Here is a 22,102-nt window from a genome sequence, read left to right as displayed (position 1 = left end):
CCTCCACTCTTACAACACAACAGCAACTATTCTATAAAGGAAATATCCTCCAACCGTGGGGATTTAGCTCAGTAATGCTCTTATTCTGCAACACTATAATTTTACTTTATTGGACTTTCAGATGGGCTTTGTTTGGCATTTATTTCAGAGCCAATTTCCCACTTAAAATTCTAGACCTTGGCTTTGATAATAGAATATGAAAAATGCCGGGATATTATATTGTCCAAGGGACAAAAACTGCGTGAGCAGCCAGAGACTGTTTTATTTATACAGTGACAACAGTCCGAATTCCAAAGAATCAAGTCATAGAATCTTAATTTTCTTCCATCAGCATTACTAGCATGGTAATAATAAACAACTGCCGAGTCAAACGGCTATGTGTTTTCAATGCTATTCACTAACACGTAATACAAATGAAACTAAAATTAATACAGCTAAACATAAACACTACACTTTCTAACAAACATGGAAATTAGTTCTCCTACAGGTATCACAGTTTTAACCATTTCTTATGCTAATTACATCAAACTATTTTTGTTTAAGTGAGATTTTTAGAATGTCTGTAACAAAGAGACAGGTTTAAACACATGTACATTTATGACAGGAGTAGAAAATAAATTGTGAATCCTTAAGAATTTTTGTTTTTGTCAGAATCAAACATTTAAGCAAAATTTAAAATCCAAAGGAGTAACTTTTATGAAGACAAACGATTACATTTCAAATTAGTTAGCAGTTCTGGAAATTCCTAGCAATACTGATTGTTCTTTAAAAAGCAGCCCATTAAAATAAGAAACCTATCGGTCTGGATCAGTCCCAACAAATTTTATATTCTCTTACTTTTCTTGACTCTAACTTCCCACTTAGAAAAGGCAGGGTTAAGAACTAAATAGACTCTGACCTTTAAGTGTAACTTGAAAAAGCCATAGCCTGAAGATGAGTCATACATAGACTTTATAAACTAACTACACAATTGCTAGACTGTATTTCAGACAAAGTTAAGAAGCCACGAGTAAAACTCTATGCTTTCTCACTCACTGAAAATAGAAGACATGTCATTGAGGTATAGAAAGCCACACACAGTCAGCTTAGCCACACACACACACACACACACACACACACACACACAAATGAGGACCACCACATGAACTCACACACCTACATATAATTCCTTGGGAAACAAAGATTTATTTTCATATAATGCTATTTAACTTTGTAAAGAAATATTTTAAATAAGTCTTATAACACAGGTGAGCTTGTAACTTCCAACAAAAGCTTTCAACTTTCCAACAAAAACTTGTAACGACCACAAAACCAAAACTAGGCAATGGGATTACCTCAAACTAAACTTCTGCATAGCGTGCAAGTACACACACACACACAGACACACACAAACAAGACACTGAAGTGACAACCTATGGAATGGGAGAAAATATCTGCAAAACCTACATGTAATAAGAGAGTAATATCCAAAGTATATAAGCAACTCAAACAATTCAATAGCAACAAAACAACCTGATTTTAAAATGGGCAAAGGAACTGAAAAGACACCCTAAAAGACATACAAATGGCCAACATGTATATTAAAAAAAAAATACTCAATATCATTAATCATCAGGGAAATGCAAATTAAAACCACAATAAAATATCATTTCACATCTGTTAGAATAGTTTTGACAAAAGATAAATATTAGCAAGGATGAAGACAAAAGGTAAGTATTAGCAAGGATGTGGAGAAAAGGAAATCCTTGCACACTGTTGGCGGGAATGTACGTTAGTATAGACAATTTGGAAACCATTATGGAAGTTCCTCAAAACATTAATAATAAAACTATTACATGATCCATGAATTTCACTTCTGGGTACATATCCAAAGGAAATGAAATCAGTATGTCAAAGAGACACATGGATGAACCTAGAGGACATTATGCTAAGTGAAATAAACCAGACATGAAAAGACACTGCTTAATCCCACTTATATGTGAAATCTAAAAAGTCAAACTCATAGAAGTAGGGAGCAGAATCGGATGGAGGCGTGGAGCAATGGGGAGATGTTGGCCAAAGGGCATAAAGTTTCAGTTAAATCAAAGGAATAAGTTCTGGAGATCAAAGAGGAAGGTGACCACAGTTAATATACTGTATAATTTCAAAATTGCTGAGAGAGTAGATATGAAATGTTCTTATCACCTCAAAAAGGTATGCGAGGTGTTGGTTATGTTAATTAGCTTGATTTCGTCATTTCACAATCTATACAGCTCTCAAAATATGACATTACACCCCACAAATATATATTTTTATTTATATATTAATATAAAATATTAGGCCAGGCATGGTGGCTCACTCTTGTAATCCCAGCACGCTGGAAGGTAAAGGTGGGTGAATCACTTGAGGTCAGTGGTTCGAGATCAGCCTGGCCAAAATTGTGAAACCCCATCTCTATTAAAAATACAAAAATTAGCTGGATGTGGTGGTGGGCGCCTGTAACTCCAGCTGCTTGGGAGGCTGAGGCAGGAGAATCACTTGAATCCAGGAGGCAGAGGTTGCAGTGAGCCGAGATTGCACCACTGCACTCCAGCCTGGGCAACAGAGTGAGACTCCATCTCAAAAAATAATAATAATATATATATAAATAAATAAACAGTAACATCCAGATTTCTCAATCCAGTTCATTGGTTTTAAAAACAAAGAAAATTTCTGAACAACCTTTTTATTATTTGAAGAAAAACTAAAATTAGAAAACCTCTTCTTGGTCAAATATGTCTTTTCTCCATCCATAGATATAGTAACTCCTTCAAAAAAAAAGTATACACTTGCATAGATAATGAAGTACTTCCCGACTACTGACTAGGAGACTTAATGAAATCATTTGGTTTATTCACCTGTTGATACTTTCATATCTCCCAACAAGTTTAAAAACTAGGTCAAAGTAAAACTATCACAGCAAGAGGAAGGTGTTTTTTTTTTGTTTTGTTTTTTTGTTTTAAGTTTTTGGTGTTGTTTTTTTGTTTTTTTTGAGGCAGTCTCACTGTGTCACCCAGACTGAGTGCAGTGGCACCATCACAGCTCACTGCAACCTCAAACTCCAGAGCTGAAATTATCCTCCTGCCTCAGCCCCACAAACAGCTGGGACTATAGGCACATGCCACCATGCCTGGCTAATTTTCCATATTTTTTGTAGAGATAGGTTTCACCATGTTGCCCAGGCTGGTCTCAAACTCCTGGGCTCAAGGAATCCACCTACCTCAGCCTCCCAAAGTGCTGGGATTACAGGAAAGAGCCACTGTGCCCAACCAGGAGAAAGATTTTAAAAACCACTAAGACATAATTCAAATAAAACACTAAAATGGAAATAAATGGAAAAAGACAAAGAAAAGTTAAAGAGAAATGCAAATAAAGTTAATGTTTAAAGTAGATTTTAAAAAGCTTTAATAAGTTAAAAGATGTGTGAAATATAAATTAGAAGACCTGAAGTAATTTAAGAGGATTAAAACCAAACCAGTTTGGGTATATGTTTTCCCTTGGTAAATGGAATCAAGTTGCTACCTCCAAAAAGCTTTTGAAAAACTGGGACATAATAAAAACAATATTATTGAGCTGTTCTTTGCACATTACATAAACCATCTATTGCATTTAATCTTCATCAAAACCCCAAACTATAAATTTTCCCGTCTTATAGGTAAGAAACTGAGGTAAAAGACAGATCAAGTTACTTGCTCAAAAATAAAATTCTGTTGCATTTTTGTTGTTTGGTTTTGTTTTCTGGGTTTCAGAAAGTATAGAAATAGAAGACCTGGTAACTGGTTACTCCTATTAAGGAGAAGAGTAAATCAGTTCATATCAAAGTTCTTAAACTTGAAAATCAAAATCACCTATAGGGCTTGTTAAAACACAGATTGTTGGGTGCTAGGCACCACATCCAGAGTCTCTGATTTCGTAATTTCAAGATGAGGTCCAATAATTTGCATTTCCAACAAGCTCCTAGGTGATGATGCCGGGACTAATCCCAAATCACACTTAAGGGACCCACTACTTTACACCAATAGAAAGGAAACATGACAAACACTTTAAGACGCAATAAAGAAGAATGAATCATGTTCAAAGGAACCTAATTCCACTGTCTGAATTTTCCAGTTATTTGATTTACGCACCACACATTTTAAAGAACAAAAGGTCTGTGAAAAGTCACTATGGTGTCACTATGGTGTAACGTACAATTGTACCTACAAGATATTGCAAGTTCATTCCAAACCACTGCAATAATGCGAATACCACAATAAAGCAAGTCACACAACTTTTTCGGTTTCTGAGTGAATTTAAGAATAACGTTTAAACTATACCATATCTATTAAGTATGCAATAGCATTAGGTCTTAAAAGTAATGCATGGAACTTAATTTTTAAAATGCTTTATTGCTTAAAAAAATGCTAACAATCATCCCAATCTTCTGCAAGTTGTATCTGCCACAACCATCCCCTCATTTTGCTCGTGGAGGGTCCTGCCTGGATGTTGATGGCTGCTGCCTAATTAGGGTGGTGGTTGCTGAAGGTTAGGGTAGCTGTGGCAATTTCTGGAAATATGACAATAATAAAGTTTGCTGCATGGATTGACTCTTTCACAAAAGATTTCTCTATAGCATGTGATACTGTCTGATAGCATTTTACCCACAGTAGAACTTCATTCAAAATTGAAGTCAATCATCTCAAATCCTGCCACCACTTGATCAACTAAGTTTATGTAATATTCTAAATCCTTTGTGGTCGTTTCAACAATGTTCAATGCATTTTCACCAGGAATAGTTTTCATCTCAAGAAATCACTTGCTTGGCTCTTCTGTAACAAGCAATACCTCATTTGTTCAAATTTTATCATGAGATTGCAGCAATTCGGTCACATACTCAGGTTCCACTTCTCCTTCCACCACACCTGTAGTGACTTCCTCCACTGAAGTCTTCAATCTTTCAAAGTCATCCATGAGGGTTGGGAAAAAATTATTCCAAACTTCTGTTCATGTTAATATTCTGACCTCCTCCAATGAATCACAAATGTTCTTAATAGTATCTAGAATAGTGAACCTTTTCCAGAAGATTTCCAATTTACGTTACCCAGATCCATCAGAGAAATTACAATCTATGGCAGCTATAACCTTATGTAATATATTTCTTAAATAACAAAACCTGAATGTCAAAATCACTCCCTGATCCACAGACTGCAGAAAATAACGCTGTGTCACTAGGTATAATAACAAAAGTAATTTCCTTGTCCATTTCCATCAGAGCACTTGGGTGACTAGGTGTGTTGTCAATGGGCAGTAATATTTTGAAAGAAATCTTTTTTTCTGAGTAGTAGGTCTCAATACTGGACTTAAAATATTCAATATGGCAAGCAGATGCAGTAAGTAGATGTGCTGTCATCCAGGCTTTGTTCCATCTATAAAGCACAGGCAGGGTAGATTTAGCATAATTCTTTAGAACACTAGGATTTTAAGAATGGTAAATGAGCATTGGCTTCAATTAAAAGTCAGCAACTGCATTAGCCCTTAACAAGAAAGTCAGCTTGTCGGGTCAAGCAGTGACTTCTCTCTAGCTATGAAAGTCCTAGATGACATCTTCCTCCAATCAAAGGCTGTTTTACCTACATTGAAAATCTGTTGTTTAGTGTAGCCTCAGTGATCTTAGCTAGATCTTCTCGATAACTTGCTGTAGCTTCTGCATCAGCACTTGCTGCTTCGCCTTGCCTTTTTATGTTACGAAGATGGTTTCTTTCCTTAAGCCCCATTAAACAACCTCCAAACTTTTCTTCTGCAGTTGCCTCACCTCTCTCAGCATTCACAGAGTTAAAGGCAGTGACAGCCTTGCTCTGGATTAGGCTTTGGCTTAAGAGAATGCTCTGGCTGGTTTGATCTTCTATCCAGACCACTAAAACTTTCTGCATATCAGCAGTAAGGCTGTTTGCTTTCTTATCATTCCTGTGTTCACTGGAGTAGCTCTCCTAATTTTCTTCAAGAACTTTTCCTGTGCATTAATAACTTGGCTAAATGTATGGCACAAGAGGTCTAGGTTTTGGCTGTCTTGGCTTTTGCCATGGTTTCCTCACTAAGCTTAATAATTCAAGCTTTTGATTTCAAATGAAAGATGTGTAATTGCCTTAATTTCAACATTGTTGTGCCAGGGAATAGGGAGGTCCAAGGAGAGGAAGAGAGTTGGGAAAATGAATCGAACAGTGAAGAAGTCAGAAGATACACAGCATATATATACATATAGCTCACCATCTTATACAGGCATATATATACATATAGCATATATATACATATAGCTCACCATCTTATATGTTACAATAGTAACATCAATGATCACTGATCACTATAAGATATGATAATAATGAAAAATTCTGACATATTACAAGAATTACCAAAAAGTGACACAAAAACATAAAGCGAGCACATGCTGTTAGAGAAATGGAGAAATGTAGCAGACACACTTGCTCAATGCAGGGCTGTTGCATAAACTTTCAATTTATGAAAACACAATATCCAGCTGGATGTGGTAGCACATGCCTGTAGTCCCAGCTACTCAGGAAGCTAAGTCATGAGGATCACTTGAATCCCCAAGTTTGGGACCAGTCTGGGCAATATAATGAGATCCCATGTCAAAAACAAAAACACACTATATCTCCAAAGCACCATACCATGAAGAATACCTGTACTTTATTTTCACAACAGAATTAATCCTGCAACATTGTCCAATGTCTATTATCTTGACCCCTAAAAATCTCAAAACACATAACTCTTTCTACCTGTTTCTTCTAAAATTGTACACTGTTCTGTGTGGTGATGGATCTCCATACAAATTTAATATATTTAATAACCCCAGTTAAAGCAATACTAGGACAAAATTTCAATTTAATCTCACTTCCTGAATGTTCGGATGCACAAGAAAAATCATAAACTAAGCTAGACACTAACCTGATATATTCCCATGGAGTTAGGCTCTCAGATCTTTCAAAACACAGAATAATAAAGTTTTATCCAGGAGTATTACCATTTGTTTTATCTTTTCAGATGATATGGACCTGGAGAAATGCCCTCCAGAGAAGAAAACACAACTTTCATTTCATAGCACCTGTCCTCTTAGCCCATGTACATTTTCAACATCTCTGTGAAATTCTCCCAGCAAGACAAAGAGCCCCAGGTTCAGCAAAGATTCACCTTGACCACCTCTCACTTTCATACCAATATGCTAACCACTTGGACAATTATCACAGACTTGTCCATTCGAATCCATTCTAGCCCCATTACTGCACAAAGAGGACAGAACTTCGGCCAGATACAGCCACGACAGCTTTGAAAAGTAGAAATAAACACTGTGGGGTGATGCTGTGCTTCTATTAAATCCTAGTGTTCAGTTTTCAGCTCCAAGGGAGAAGAGTAAACACACACACCATTTTGCCAGCTAGGCTATAGGGTCTTGAAGTCTGCTGCTGTGATAATGGAAGGCTGCTCATGTGTTCAGCTTCCTGATTACAGCAAACATAGCAGTTTTCCTGGCTGGCCAGTTCTATATTATTTGGGAATCATTCCTAGAAATTCAGCCTAATCCTCCAGCTCCTCCAAGATACATTAAACACGTAGTTCCAAGGATCAAATCTCTCCCTGCTAAAACTGGCTAAAGTGGTCTCTGCTATCAACAACTGAATCCAAACCTACATGCTACTAAGCAGAAAAGGATGATTCCTTTAAGTTCCAATCATTTGCAAAAGGAACTACACCACAACAAGGGGAATTCTTAATATCTAGCATGATAGAAGAGATAGACAACAATTTGGAGGATCCGTATTACAGTCAGCTCTTCTACTGACCTTTACTCAATAGGAATGTAAGAACTGCTGGATGAATTAAAAAGAAGTTCAGGTAAGTCATTCCTTCCCTAGTCATATCTGGCACATAAGATGTATTAAAATTTTGAATCACTCTGAACTAAGGTCTGCTCTAAATATTATAGAAGCATAATGAAAAACAGGGATTGATTACTAATCCTGGCCTCGGTTTCATTATCTGAAAATGGGGTTGAATGTAGTGGCTCACACTTGTAATTCCAACACTTTGGGAGACAGAAGTGGGAGGACTGCTTAAAGCTAAGAGTTCAAGACCAGCCTGGTCAACACAGAAACTATGTCTCTAAAAAACTGAAGGAAAAAAAAAAGAGAGAGAGAAAATCGGAAACGTATCAAAGAAAGACTGGCAGATAAAGAACAATATGATATCTAACACAGCAGCCACCAGGCATACGCAACTACTGAGCAGTTTAAATGTGGCTAGTGCAACTGAGGACCTGCATTTTAAATTATATTTTAATTAATTGGAAATTTTTAAATATAATCAATTACTAGAATACCCTTGAACATTATATTTGGAACAATTCAAGTACATGACACTAATACTTTCCAACTACATATTTTAAGAAATCTAAATACATACCAGATTCCAAAGACTTCGTAAAAAAAAAAAAAAAAAAAAAATCCTTTTTTATTTCTATATTATAAATTAATAGTTATATTGGGGATTTATTGAGTTATATAATTTTTTTTTTTTTTTTTTTTTGGAGACGGAGTTTCGCTCTTGTTACCCAGGCTGGAGTGCAATGGTGCGATCTCGGCTCACCGCAACCTCCGCCTCCTGGGTTCAAGCAATTCTCCTGCCTCAGCCTCCTGAGTAGCTGGGATTACAGGCACACGCCACCATGCCCAGCTAATTTTTTGTAGTTTTAGTAGAGACGGGGTTTCACCATGTTGACCAGGATGGTCTCGATCTCTTGACCTCGTTATCCACCCACTTCAGCCTCCCAAAGTGCTGGGATTACAAGCGTGAGCCACCGCGCCCGGCGAGTTAAATAATTTATATTGTTAAAATTACATTTGTTTCTTTTTACTTTTTCAAGTAAAGCTACTAGAAAACCTAAAATTACAACTATGACTTGCATTATATTTCTATTGGGACAGTGCTGATTACCTGAAGGAATGTAAAACATTTAACAATTTTTGAAAGCAGGGTTAGGAATAGGATAAATCAAGCCAGGTAAGATAGCTCGTGCCTGGAATCCCAGCTACTGTAATCCCAGGCTGTAGCACAGAATTGCTTGAGGCCAGGAGTTTGAGACCAACCTGGGCAACATAGTGAAACTATGTCTCTAAAAAAATTAAAAATTAGCTGGGCATATGCTGGTAGTCTCAGCTACTCTGGAGGCTCAAATGGGAAAATCACTTGAGCACCGGAGTCAAAGGTTGCAATGAGCTGTGAGTGCATGACCGCACTGCAGCCTGGGCAACAGAGTAAGATTCTGTCACTAATTTAAAAAAAAGGATTAAATATGAAATGAGAAGAAATGAAAATTATATACATACAAAAGAACAAAATAATTTGGTATCATTGAGAAACAAGAGAAAATGTCCTTCTACAAAGAGTCCACGAGAAGACTTTTTAAAAAACATTTCTCCAAATAAGATTTCTAAGTACCCAAATAATTTCTTCACAATAATTCCGACACGTGAATGAAAAAGTATTAACTTTTTAAAAAAAAAAAAACAAGAAGTTGATGAAAGCCATTATGGAGGCACACAAAATTAATTTCCTATGAGAAAGCAAAGTATGAATGGTATGAGAAAATATAGACTCGTGGTTAGAGCAAAAGAGCTCTTTCCTCGAACCCCACCCTTTTTAGTCGCTACTAAGTGCTAATCAAGTTAGGGACATGTACCAGAGGCAGACAGGACATGGTAACAGCATAAAGGTGAGAACTCCAGCCTGGTGATCCACAGAGGTCAGTGTGGAATGCCTCGGTAGCAAGATGGAGTAAGCTTTTGTTTTCTCCAGTGGGGAGAGCAGATATGGGTGAATTCAGACCCTAAAGTAGGCTCCAGGTAGATTTTTGTAAGACTAATTAAATCTCACCAGACTTGTGTGAGGTAAATAGGGGGCCGTGAGGTCCTAGCCCAGTTATACTAAACAGGCTCATTAAGTAAAGAAAGCTATAGCTTGTTTCGACCTTAGAAAGACCCAAGAGCTCTGGCTCAGCTACCACGGCCTTACAGTACAAAAAGTCTACTCCTCTTAGTCATTCACACGGGAACATGCCAATGGTCATAAACACAAATGCTATCCACTACTTGACTCTTTCTTCCCTGGGAGCTTTTAATTAGTATTAACTCTTACAACAAAACAGAAAGGTTAAATCCTTTCTCTCCATTTATGGAAATTAATAACTCCATTCCTGTAACTAGACAGTGATAAGAGACCCACCTAACACTTTGCATGTTACATTAGTTAACTTGACTTTTTTTATTTAACTCAATTTATTAGAGAAAATTTCTTGAAAAATACCCTTGTATAGACACACTCCAACTTTTTTCAGTGTTGAATAAATTCAGACTGGGACTCACCACTGGAGAGCCGAGACTCTTCGTATAACAAGTTCTCATACTCTCTTGGATAGTTTTTTTTAATCCTTTTGCTTTGAACAGTTTTATCTGGAACCCATACACACTCTGTATATAATGGTTAGTCCTGGAGAAGACCCAGGCTGCTAACCAAAAAGTGACCAGGGATAGAATGACTTGAAATATAATACAGTTTTCCTTTCACACAGGCATGGCTTACCAATGTTTTCATCACACACTCATTTACAAACATTACTAGAGTAGAGCCTTGAAATAAAGCAGTCAAAATTCATTTCTATATAAAATGTTTACTGTATTAGACATAGCATTCTAATCTTACAGAGCAACATGTAAGGAGAGCACCCCTCCCACCAGTTCAGAGGAACTCAAGCAGAACTACAATAATTTACACAGGGCTAACCTGCCTAACCACCTGAACAGAAAAGCTTCTGTCAACGTATTTTGTTTTTAAACCTACATTATATTTCAAACAAGCAATGCACGCCAAGCTACATTGCATTTGGTAATTTATACAAAAGGATATTGCCAAATTCCAATTCAAAATTACTATGAACACACCTATTTCTTTTGGTGCTTCTTTAAATTCTATTTATCAGAGGATTCATTTATGGTTTAGGACTGATGAATTGGAGGATAAACTCAATCTCTGCCTTAAAAAAAAAGCAAAGTTCTGAATCAAGATGAGTGGCAAACCATCTCAATAAACACATTTTGGATTTAAAAAAAAAAAGCAAAGTTCAACAATTCAGACATTACTGTTTCTCAAGTTCTTTGATACCCAAGTGAGAGTGCTAAGTTAGTATTTGTTTTAGCATTATCTATGGTAAGTGGGAGTAGGAAGAGATTTTTAAGCAAGAAATTACATAAACAAAATTAAAGAGGTGTTAAACAAATTATTTCATTCCTTTTAGAAGTTTAATTTACATACTGACAATGTAAACCTGAGCCACAGCAGTGCTTTGATCTGCTAGTTACCAAACATTTTTATCTCTTCTTTAAATCAGGAGTTCTAAGAGGCCACTTTAATGACTTAAAGGGCAACCTAATGAAGTCTTCCCTAATTCACACCAGAAATCCACTTGGAATTTTTTTTTTTCCTTAAACTAAAGGATGCTCTGCAATTCTTTAAGTCCTAGGATGGTTGACTCTAGGATAGCTGGTTAAAATACTCAAGCTGTTTAGGCCCCTGGCAGCCAATCAGAGACTGGACTTAGAGGATTCCATCCACAGTTGATGAAGCACCTTAAATTGATCTGTCATATAAGATGCAGGAACACTATGCAATTCTACCAGGTATGAGGAAAACATTTAAAATTCAACATTTCTACACTGTTAAACCTTCCATTTGGTAAGAGGAATACTATTACCTCTGGATGTTTCTCGAAGTGATCAACAACAACAACAAAAAGGCATTTAGGGCTCCATATCACTACTTAAGGAGAGCAACTGTCTCTCCGGTTTGAAAAAACCTAACTTTTTCTCTCCTATTATGGAAACAACAGAACAAAGTTCTTTATTTGATGCTCAATCCAACCACAATAAAAAGTATTTTTAAATTTTTTTATCTTAAATTCTTTTCCTTACAAAACCAAGGTGAATCTAAAATACTTTTTTAAAAAATTAATAAGCTGTACTTTTTAGAGCAGTTTTAGGTTTCAGAAAAATTAAGTAGAAAGTCCAGAGAGTTCTTACATATTCCCTCTCCCCACTCTACCCGGCTCTAATTTTTCCCTATTATTAACATCTTGCATTGGGGTGGTACATTTGCTACAACTGATAAACCAACACTGACACACTATTAACTAAGGTCTATCGCTTACATTAGGGTTTTCTCTCCCTGTTGTACAGTTCTATGGGTTTTGACAAATGCATAAAGTCATGTAGCCACTCAGAACAGTATCATAGAAAGCAGTTTCACTGCTCTAAAAATTCCACCACATTCTACCTATTCGTCCCTTCCTCCCCACCAAACCCCCAGCAACTACTGATCTTTTTATTGATTTCATAGTTTCACCTTTTTCAGAATGTTATAAAATTGAAGTCATGTAACATGTAGGCTTTTCAGATTGGCTTCTTTCAAGTGGCAATATGTGTTTGTATTAGTCTGTTTTCACGCTGCTCATAAAGACCCATTTCACGCTGCTGGAAAGAAAAAGAGGTTTAACTGAACTGAGATTTCCACATGGCTGGGGAGGCCTCAGAATCATGAAGGGAGGCAAAAGGCACTTCTTAAATGGCGGCAGCAAGGCAAAAATGAAATAGAAGCAAAAGCAGAAACCCTTGATAAACCCATCAGATCTCGTGAGACTTATTATCACAAGAATAGCACAGGAAAGACTAGCCCCATGATTCAATTACCTCCCCCTGGGTCCCTCCCACAACACATGGGCATTCTGGGAGATACAATTCGAGTTGAGATTTGGGTGGGGGCACAGCCAAACCATATCATATCACCCCTGGCCCCTCCAAATTTCATGTCCTCACATTTCAAAACCAACCATGCCTTCCCAATAGTCCCCTAAAGTCTTAACTCATTTCAACATTAACCCAAAAATCCACAGTCCAAAGTCTCATCTGAGACAAGGCAAGTCCCTTCTGCTTATAAGCCAGTAGAATCAAAAGCAAGCTAGTTACTTCCCAGATACAATGGGGGTACAGACATTGGGTAAATACAGCCATTCCAAATGGGAGAAATTGGCCAAAATGAAGGGGTTACAGGGCTCATGCAAGTCCAAAATCTAGCAGGGCAGTCAAATTTTAAAGCTCCAAAATGATCTCCTTTGACACCAGGTCTCATACATAGATCATGCTGATGCAAGAGGTGGGTTCCCATGATCTTGGGCAGCTGTGCCCCGTGGCTTTGCAGGGTAAAGCCTCCCTCTCAGCTGCTTTCATGGGCTGGCATTGGGTGTCTGCGGCTTTTCCAGGAACACAGTGTAAGCTGTCGGTGGATCTACCATTCTGGGGTCTGGAGGACCGTGGCTCTCTTCGCACAACTCTACCAGGCAGTGCCCCAGTAGGGACTCTGTGTGGGTTTTCTGACCTAACATTTCCCTTCCACACTGTCCCAGCAGAGGCTCTCCATGAGGGTCCCGCCCCTGCAGCAAACTTTTGCCTAGGCATCCAGGTATTTCCATACATCTTCTGCAATCTAGGTAGAGGTTCCCAAACTTCAGTCCTTGACTTCTGTGCACTTACAGGCTCAGCACCATGTGGAAGCTGCAAAGGCTTGGGATTTGCACTCTCTGAAGCCAGAGACTGAGCTCTACGTTGGCCCCTTTCAGCCATAGCTAGAGCAGCTGGGACATAAGGCACCAAGTACCTAGGCTGCACAAAGCACGGGAACCCTGGGTCCAGCCCACAAAACCACTTTTTCTTATTGGGCCTCCAGGCCTATGATGGGAGGGGCTGCCATGAAGATCTCTGACATTCCCTGGAGACGTTTTCCCCATGGTCTTGGGGATTACCATCATTCTCCTTGCTACTTAGGCAATTTCTGCAGCCAGCTTGGATTTCTCCCCAGAAAATGGGTTTTTCTTTTCTATCATATTGTCAGGCTGCAAATTTTCCAAATTTCTATGCTGTTTTCCTTTTAAAACAGAATGCTTTTAATAGCATCCAAGTCGCCTCTTAAATGCTGTGCTGCTTAGAAATTTTTTCCACCATATACCCTAAATCATCTCTCTCAAGTTCTAAGTTCCACAAATCTCTAGGGAAGGGGCAAAACGCCACCAGTCTCTTTGCTAAAACATAACAAGAGTCACCTTTGCTACAGTTCCCAATAAGTTCCTCATCTCCATCTGAGACCACCTCAGCCTGGACCTTATTGTTCATATTGCTATCAGCATTTTTGTCAAAGCCATTCAACAAGTCTCTAGGAAGTTCCAAACTTTCCCACATTTGTCTGTCTTCTTCTGAGTTCTCCAAACTCTTCCAACCTCTGCCTGTTACCCAGTTCCAAAGTCGCTTCCACATTTCTGGGTGTCTTTTCAACAATGCCCAACTCTACTGGTACCAATTTACTGTATTGGTCCATTTTCACACTGCTGATAAAGACATACCCAAGACTGGGAAGAAAAAGAGGTTTAATTCAACTTATAGTTCCACATGGCTGGGAAGGCCTCAGAATCATGGTGGGATGTGAAAGGCACTTCTTACATTGCAGCAGCAAGAGAAAAATGAGGAAGCAAAAATGGAAACCCCTGAGAAACCCATCAGATTTCATTAGACTTTTTCACTATCACAAGAATTGCATGGGAAAGGCCAGGCCCCAAGATTCAATTATCTCCCCCTAGGTCCCTCCCACCACACATGGGAATTCTGGGAGATAGAATTTGAGTTGAGATTTAGGTGGGGCACAGCCAAACCACATCAGCATTTAAGGTTCTGTGTCTTTTCATAGTTTGATAGCTCATTTATTTTTATTGCTAAATAGTATTCCATTGTGTGGATGCACCAGTTCATCCATTCACCTATTGAAGGACATTTTGATTGCTTCAAATTTTGGGCAATTATGAATAAGGCTGTTATAAACATTAATGTGCAGGTTTTGTGTGGACTTAAGTTTTCAACTCACTTGAGTAAATATTTCAGAACATGACTTCTGCATCATATGATGCATTAATCTCTTCAGGTTGCGAAAACAAAATACCATAGGCTTGGTGGCTTAAACAATAGTAATCTGTTTCTCACAGTTTTGGAGGCTGGAAAGTCCAAAACAAAGGGGCCAACTCATTCTGTTTCCAGTGAGGGCTCTCTTTCTGACTTGTAGATGGCCAACTTCTCACTGTGTCCTCAGTTAACCAGAGGACAGGGGGCCTCCTTCCAGTCTCTTAATTTTTAATTGACAAAAACTGTACATATTTATGATATACAACATCTTGTCCCTTTTTATAAAGACACGAATCCTATCAGATCAGGGTCCCACCCTTTAACCTTAATTACCTCCACAAAGGCTCTATCTACAAATGCAGTTGTAGAGGGGTAGGGTTTCAGCATATGAATTTGGTGGGGAGGCAAAAACAGTCAGTCCACAACATACAGTAAGAGTATGTTTAGTTTTGTAAAGACCGTGAAACCATCTTCAAAAGTGGCTGTCATTTTGCACTCCTACCAGCAATGAATGTGAGTCCCCTGTTGATCCACATCCTCCCCAGCACTTGATTTTGTCAGTGTTTTAAATCTTCACCATTCTAATGGTATGTAGTAGTATCACTGTTTCTTTTAATTTGCAATTCTCTAATGACGTGATATTGAGCATCTTTTCATATATACTTATTTGCCATCTGTATATTTTCTTTGGTGAGGTGTCTGCAAAATACCCTTTTCACTGTTCTAAGTCTAAATCCTGGTGTGGTCTCATGGTCATCTTGGAGCATGATCACCTGGGTTGCTTATTAGAAATGCAGAAGATTGGGCCCCAACCAGTAACAATAAATTAGACTTTTCTAATACAGTCAAGAATAACAAACACTAAATGGACTGCTGTATAATTGAGGGAGGGACAGTGACTAAGAATCACCAATGGTTAGCCTGACTTTTACTGGATCGATTGGTTAGAGACCTGCAAACATTATTTTTTCCTCACTGGCTGCTGACTTTTCAATCAGAAAATCTCTTAAAGAGAATAAATATAGGCCAGGCACAATGGTTCATACCTGTAATCCTAGCACTCTGGGAAGCCAAGGAAGGAGGATCGCTTGCACTCAGGAGTTTGAGACCAGCCTGGGAAACAGTGAGACCTCATCTCTACCAAAAATTTTTAAAATTAGCCAAGTGTGGTGGCGTGTGCCTGTGGTCCCAGCGACTCCAGGAGCTGATGTGGGAGGATTGCTAGAGCCCAAGTAGTCAAGGCTGCAGTGAGCTGTGATTGTGGCACTGTATTCCAGCCTGAGTGACAGAGCAAGAAAAAAAAAAAAGTAATACAGGTGGGTACTGACATAAGAAATCAAAGTCATTTTATGATTGGGGAAAAAAAAAAGAGATTGAAAATTCACGTTAGCCCCAGATCCCAAACATGATATCACTGACTTCATATATAAACCCTAGAAAAATCACTGAGGGGATTAGGGGTGGCAGTGGACTGGCTCTCCTTAAAAATAAGCTCAACTAACCTGCCGAAAAAGAGAGGAGGCAGAAGTTAGGTATGCAGCTGGGAAGCTGAGATAAGCAAAATACCATGGAAGCAAATTCTTCAAACTATGACAGGTCACAAATCAAACTCAAATTTAAAGCCCCTAATAAACCTCAAGGAGTTTTTTCTTTTAACCTCTTTCCAAGGGAGGAGAGGAAGGGAGAAAATGCAGAGAAATAATGGGACTCACTGGTTAGGAAAGGGGGGAAATGGCTTCCCATTCCTTTAAGGAGCCAGAGAGTGGAACAAGTTGGGAGGCAAAAAAGAGCAAACATAAAAGAGTAAGGAAGAACTATTCCCAGTATAATACCCTTTTCAACCTATCTGCTTCATCTTTATTTTTTTTTTAAAAAAAATGAAAGGAAACCTCAATCTGTTTTTAAAACAGAAGCAGGATTCTTTTCCTAAGTAGAAGATCTGATGAATTAATTTTCTTCAAACTTTCTAGGTAGGAACCAGGAAAAACCAGCCAATTCTTTGATCAAACAAAGTACAAAACAAAGACTTGATTTTGCAGCTTAAAATAATGTTAATATACTAATTTCCCTTAGATATTTTGAAATAAAAGTTTGATATTTTAATCACTGCATATTTCCAACAGATAGCAGATAGCTAAGAAAAAAAAATGACTTCCCAATAGGTTCTTTTCTGCAAAGAGAACTTTCAAAGACACCAATAAGACATAAAGTATATAAAAATGACATATCATATAATCTTTTCCTTTACTCACTTCTATTATCACTATTCTATGAATTAGGTAGGAAAAGCCAACCCGTCTCTCTTCATTTTACAGATAAGAAGGCAGACACTCATGGAAGTGATGGAAAGTTTTTTACTACATGGCCTTCAGTGGATAAGAAAGCCAGGATTCAAATCAAGGACTCCCACCTCCAAGACAAATGTGGGGCCCCCTACTCTTTCCACTTCATGATAATGCCTAAATTCTAAGACAAAAAGAAAAAAAAATACTCATTTTCACCATTAAAAGAAAAATATAGTGTGGCTGGCTTTAAAGTAAACTGAGAAATCCTTTATTGAAAGGTTTTTTTATGAAAAAAGAATTTGAGAACTAAGGTGTTCAAAAATTTTGTTGCTCTTGAAAGTTCCTACTATGATGGCAACAGTATTAAAGTCCATGGTTTTTATTGATTTTTTTTTTTTTTTGAGACAGAGTCTTGTTCTGTTGCCCAGGCTAGAGTACAGTGGCACAATCCAAGCTCACTACAACCTCCGTCTCTCAGGTTTCAGCAATTCTCCTGTCTCAGCCTCCCAAGTAGCTGGGATTACAGGTACCTGCCACTGTGCCCGGGTAATTTTTGTATTTTTAGTAGAGACAGGGTTTCACCATCTTAGTCAGGCTGGTCTTGAACTCCTGACCTCGTGATCCATCCGTCTCAGCCTCCCAAAGTGCTGGGATTACAGGTGTGAACCACTGAACCCAGCCTAACTGGTGATTTCTAAACAACACTCTGGAGCTGAGTTACCTGCCAGGACAAGCCATTCTGTAGATAAAGAATGGCCCATTTACAAAGTCATCTAGGTCAATTGTTAGAAGTTGGAAACCTTTTTTTTTTTTTTGGAAACCTTTTTCTACCTTTCCTTGCACCAACCACTCTAACATATTAAGCTTCCAGAGCTACAATTACACATATTTCAATGGTCACCACCTATCTCCAAGCTTCTTAACATCCTAAAAATCAGGGTAGATGAAAATGGCAGTTGTGCCTCCCTAGAAAGCATGAATTCACGAGTTCCCTTTACATCAGTGCTACCTAGACAGAGTCCCTACACTTACTGCTGATACGGGTTGCACGTGTCCCCAGTCTCATCGTGAATTCTAATCTGTATAAATCCCCACATTTTTGGAGGCAGGGCCCTAGTGGGAGGTGACAGGACCACGGGGGCAGTTTCCCCAATGCTGTTCTCATAACAGTGAGTTCTCATAAGAACTGATGATTTTAAAGGTGGCATTTCACTTCATTCATTCATTCATATTCTCTCTCCCTCCCTCCCTCCCCCTCTCTCTCTGTCTCTCTCTCTCTCTCTCTCTCTCTCTCTCTCTCTCTCTCTCTCATTTACTGTTCTCTCCCATTTATTTAGTACTTTTTTTTCTTGCTTACTGTGGGCCTGACACTTGGGAAGAAGAGTAAGTTCCTGCCACTACTGTGCAGCAGAGGTGCTGCAATTTTGGCACTGGGGGTCCATTTAAAAATTGAGATTACCAGATTTCACTTTCAAAAGGTTCCCAGTTAGTAGTTCTCAGATAGTGTGGAGGAAGCATTTTTAATAAAATATGACTCCACTATACAGGGCATTCTGAGAAGTGTATCCAGCAAACGCAGTCACAGAACAACTCAGCCTGGCCCACAAAATAAATTTATAAACAGATATGTTAAAAAACTATCTGTGAATTCCAGAAGCCTATAAAAAAGAAACTGGTTACAAGTGGGGAACACTAAAGGAATTCCAGACTGAGGGAGACAACTTATGCAGAGGTATAGAATCATGATACGTTTAGGGAACAAAGAATCACCTGTAAATTACCAAACTTACATCCAAACTGTGAACTTGCCATTTAGGGAACATCTTGAATGTGAATTATTTCACAGAAAGAAGACTTTAAGAGAAAAGCATTTAAGCAGATAAGTGAATGATTAGATGTATGTCAAAAACAATTTTTTGGTAATGAAAGATGGTTTCTAAGGAACATAAAACCAAAAACAAAAAATCAGTTTCCAAACCAAAAAGAAAGAAAGAGTGTTTTTAAGAAAAACTAAACAGAATGAAGCTGTGTGTAGTGGCATACTTGTAGCTAGTCACTCGGAAGGCTGAGGTAGAAAGACTGCTTGGAAAGCCCAGGAGTTCGAGTCCAGCCCAGGCAACACATTTTTTTAATAATAAAAATAGAATGAGTAATAATTAGTGAGTCACCAACCTGTATTATCCTATTCTCATTCCCAAGTGATTAAGAGATCAGAAAAAGATAAGGCAAGCCCATGAGTGAACATTCTACCAATTCCAATCACATATTCCAATAAATTAAAATGGAAGATGAAAAATTAGACTTTTAACCTCACAATCCATCCTTACTTAACCCTATCATCTCCCCAGCCCCACCTTACATGTGGCTTTAGATATAAACCAGAATAACCTGTTTACCGATACTTACTACTTCACTTGAGCTGCTATAACAAAGTGGGTTTAAACCACCCAAATGGGTGGCTTAAGCAACAGGAATTTATTTATAGCTCTGGAGGCTCTAAGTCCAAGATCGAAGTATAGGCAGGGCTGATTTCCTCTGAGGCCTATCCTTGGCTTACTGATGGCCATCCTTTCTCTGTCTTCACATGGTCTTTTCTTTGTGTCTCTGTCCAAATCTTCTCTTCTTGCAAGGACACAGTCATATTAGATTAGGTCCTACCCCAATGACCTCATTTTACCTTTACAACTTCTTTAAAGATTCTATCTCCAAATAGTCATTCTTAGGACTTCAACACATGAATTTCTGGTGCATGGGTAGGGGGGTACATAATTCAACCCATAACATTCGAGCTGGCTATAATTTTTATAACTCAAAGTAATCATTACTTCAAAAAGTTTGGAAAAGTCCTAAATAAATACTCATAAGCAAAGAGTAAAAACATACTCAGGTCTAACCAGATCCCTCCTAGAATCCAGGTGCACTTCAGCCATACGATTATCAGGAGGTCTACTCCATCATTCCAACAAGAATCAGTTCTAAAACTATCCTGGGAATTTTAAGTCACTTCCTAAGAGCAACAAAAATTCACAAAAGTTGCCTTGTCATCCATCCCCAGTAAGAAAACTAAAGAAGCCCTGAAAAAGAAGGCAATAGGGGAAGGGGAAAGTTTATATAGTGATTTTCCAACACTTGCTTCCAAAGCTATTAAGTATTATAGCATTTTTGATGCCCATGCCCAAAACTTAATAAAAGCTCACAAAATTTTTCTGTACTGTAGCTAAATTTACAGTAGCAGAAATTTCGTCTGAGACAGCATGACTCTTCAGAGGCCATAAGCATATTTAAAAATCAAGAAACAAAGCCTTCAATATTATAAAGTTAAATGGCCATAAACATTTGACCAAAATCCATTTCCTCTCTTGGAACCACCTCCTCCCTCCTCAGATCGCAACATTTAAAAATTACTAGCTATATTCACTTTCTGACAGGCCCAGGAATCCCAAGTTATCCTGGGACCTCAAGAGGGGACGAATATACCCAAACTCATAGGTATTTGAGGGTAGAAACCCATTGCTGGGCTCAGCATCAAGAAAGTCTTAGCTGAGATTTCTTATGGAACCATCAAGGCTGATTTTAAAAGCCTATGTGAAAATGATTTCTCTTGCTGCACTTTATACAAATAATCAGGCCAAGTATAATAAAGCAGTTCAATTTTACCATGATTTGTCTTTAGTAAGAATAGGACACTGGAGAGAGAAAAAAATGTTTCAAGAACTATGGTACATCTGCTATTAGATTCTAGTCTCATTAGTTGTTACTGAGTTTTTTTCCTGCAATGTAGACTAACCCTGTTTATTCCTGTGAACCAACCAGTGACCTCTGGCTGTGACCCAGAAGAAACAAGAGGGATAGGTAATATAAAAATCTGAGTCAGTATTCTAACTCTAGGCATGTATTGGAATCAGCTAGCAACTTCAGACTAGCAGCTTGGTTCCAACGATTGTGTAATTCATAGAAAGCCTTCTTATTATTTTACTTGGGATAACTTCGCTTATTTAGCTTTCCTCTTGTGGAATATATTGCTGTTGGACTCCATGTGTAGGAATGCAGGATAAGCTTACTCAATGTCTCTTTTTTTTTTTTTAGAGGGATTCTTGCTCTGTCACCCAAGCTGGAGTGCAGTGGTGTGATCTCGGCTCACTGCAACATCCGCTTCCTAGGATCAAGCGATTCTCCTGCCTCAGCCTCCCAAGTAGCTGGGATTATAGGCACCTGCCACTACACCTGCTAATTTTTGTATTTGAGTACAGATGGGGTTTCATTATGTAAGTCAAGCTTCTCTTGAACTCCTGACCTAAAATGATCCGTCTGCCTCGGCCTCCCAAAGTGCTGGGATTACAGGCGTGAGCCACCGTGCCCAGCCAATGTTCTCTTAAGTTGAACATTTATTAATCTTCTAGATATGGCCTTTTGTTGAAACTCTAAGAGTTATGAGTGGTCCTTGACATACCAATGCTTTCTGACTGCGCTCCTCTCTACCCTGAATACAAGAGACCCTAATAGGCCGGAATATTATCACCTCTATTCAGCCTGAAGAAGTTGCAGAAGATAGATCTTCGTCCCTCTTCAACCCTTAGGATTAAGAGTTCTCTTATAAAAGGGAGGGGGGCAACATGTCCAAGGCATGTGAACCAGAGCAATTCCATCTTGCATAGGGGATGGGTAAACTAAGGCTGAGACTTACTGGGCTGCATTCCCAGGAGGTTAGTCACAGGGTAAGACAGAAGGTTGGAAAAAGACATAGATCATAAAGACCCTGCT

General features: G+C 38.4%; 1 protein-coding gene across 3 annotated transcripts in view; it reads right to left on the bottom strand.

Moving 5' to 3' along the window:
* The window catches only part of MLLT3 (MLLT3 super elongation complex subunit), a 269,552-nt gene that overhangs the window by 219,433 nt on the left and 28,017 nt on the right, over window positions 1–22,102 (bottom strand). The gene's annotated exons all lie outside the window — the stretch shown is intronic.

The sequence above is a fragment of the Sapajus apella genome, unplaced genomic scaffold (genome assembly GCF_009761245.1).
Source record: "Sapajus apella isolate SASKATOON/1434 unplaced genomic scaffold, GSC_monkey_1.0 scaffold42, whole genome shotgun sequence".
NCBI lineage: Eukaryota > Metazoa > Chordata > Mammalia > Primates > Cebidae > Sapajus > Sapajus apella.
Note: the sequence above shows the minus strand (reverse complement) of the source record. Positions and strands in the feature narration are given on the sequence as shown.